Here is a 2,529-nt window from a genome sequence, read left to right on the forward strand (position 1 = left end):
GTTGTTGTCTTTATATAGTTTCTTAAGCTGTCAATATCCGCTACAAGATACTGAATAGCTAAAACATGGCCCTAAAAAAAACATACAGTGTGGTCCAGAAATACTTCTACACTTAAGATTTACACTCCAGAAATACTACAGTTCAGGCCCTTTGCTAAGGTATCTCCTAGTACTGTGTATGTTACTGTGTATGTTACAGTGGATATCTGTTAAGTTATACTCATTTTTAGATGTCTGCTGCAACAGTCACAAGAAAATAATGCAGCAGGAGACAATTAAATGGAAGTGGTAGTGGTTTGTTCCAAGACCTTTTAGGAGGAAGTAGGCCCAGGGTCCCACCTCACACTTGAGATGGGTTGTACAGGTTCCATGAAAGGGCATTCTAGAGTGCCAGAAATTGAGTGGCCTGATCCGGTTATATGTCAAGTTTCATTGCTTCCCACTCGGAATGCAAATTTTCTACAGTTCTTAGTGCCATACATTCGTTACACAGCTGTTTGACATTGGGTATACATAGATTTGCCAGGTGGTAACTTAATTGGGTGGTGTCTAGCACTATATGCTAACTCATCTGTAGTGTTCCACCAAAGCTACCTTTCTGATCCTAATCCAATTCTCTTGCAAAATGCTTAAATGCTGTGTTGTACATTACCGCTTGGCACAGCCATTTTGATTCACCCAGTTTCTTGCCACCAGTTACCAAGAGCAGGCTGCCTGTGATGCATAAATTAGTAATACTGAAAACCTCTTGATGAAATGTTATTGGACATCTGTGTGCCCCAGCTGATAGGGTTTTGTCTTATGAACCAGAGGAAGCAGACTACTTGAAAGCTCCCAGCTGGAAGCCTCTTATTGCAGTATGTTATGCTTACCCTTGGTAATTTTGGCAGTAGTGAGCCCATGCTAACATTGAGATATAGCCTTTATTCAAGCTTAAGTGTTTTCATTCATGTTTTTATGCAAAGAATCCTTGTGTTCTCTACAGAATGAATTTATTTTGGAACTTTATTCAGCACATCTGAAAATGGTCGCAATTTGTTTAATGAGTAGGACATAGTTCTAAATGCACTGCCTCTGTTCTACAGAAAATCTAGCTTTAGTCTTCATCTTTGTCCATCACTGATGTAGTACTTTAAATAAAAGTCAAATAGGCTTTCTTCTATGCCTTTTAACATAGGTGTTTACATCTGTGCATTCCTTGCTTTTTTTAAAAAAAAGCCTACTTCTGACTGCACTTTTTCAACAAATTTCTGCATATATATTTTCCAAAATCAGAATGTTTTGCAGGGTACCTGCAGCATATATATCCATAGATGCCTCATTCTTTTAAGTGTTTGCCACGCTGGCCATCTTGCTTTCGTCTTACCTCAGTCTGCCAAGATTTGAATCCTGCAAAAGTTGACCACTGCCCTTAAACATCCAGATGTGTCATTGTGAACCAAAGGCTAGTACAAATTATGCATTTTTCTTAAAAAAACGTATTTGATGTGCTGTAGCCTCTTTGGCAAAATGTTCAGGCAAAGCGCAATAACTGCTGGAACAAACAATGTAACTACTGTTGTCACTGTGAAGTATTGTATTTCTGATGTTTACTATTTTGTTTGAAGTGTAACAGTCTTGCATTTGCACATGAGCATAAGCTGCTATGATAAGAGGGTAAATCATTACATTAATTTCAGCTTCTGCATGAGTACTTATGCAGCGTGATTTGACATCCAAAATTGTTTTGTAACTTGTGTGGTTTTTTTTCTCCTAGTTAGTCAGCTGTAATGGTTTCAGTCCTAACAATGCCTAAAGCAAAAACTGTTTCAAGCCCTCTTTTTCTCTCAGTAAATCAATATCATTGTGGATGGTCTTCACTAATAGCTGTTCCATCCTCTAGGGATAGCTTTTGCTTTCCATATTACATATTAGTATGTGCTTCTTCACAGGTGTGATTTTTTTTTTAAAGATAAAAATTGGTTCTTATTTGAATGTTTGATACTGAGTGGAAATTTACTAACATAAGTGGGGGGGGGGGAATACTACCCATTTCAAACCTCCAATTAAGCTTTATTAACTGTTTTAGCACTTGGCTTTCCAGCTGCTGGAAACAAGTATCTATCTATGCTGTTCTAATGGTTGTCACTCTTAACAAAAGTATCCTTTCTAGCCCTAGTCTGTAATTCTTTGGTTCTGGTCAGAAAATGGAAATAGCTGTTGTAGAAATGGTTCCAAATTAAGTCAGCCATTTGGAACAACTTGCAGTGATCAATTACAATATTGTATTTTAAAAGTTAATGTGACCAACTCAATGTTATTGGGTGCTGTATGGATTGTATGTTGAGTGCAGTTTCTCAATGGTCAGTTGGTACAACTATGAAGCCTCTATCGTTGAGCCTGTGTGTTAGGTCTTTTAAGTACTTGTTTCCCCCACAAACATTAGTTTTGAGCAATAAAGTTTGATATTGCATAAGATGCTGTGAGTAACTGGTGCTGCAGGTCATTGTTTCATTAAATATATCTATAAATCATAACTTTCTCGATGGA

This window comes from Podarcis melisellensis (genome assembly GCF_964234715.1).
Source record: "Podarcis melisellensis genome assembly, chromosome: 16".
NCBI classification, from domain to species: Eukaryota; Metazoa; Chordata; class Lepidosauria; order Squamata; family Lacertidae; genus Podarcis; species Podarcis melisellensis.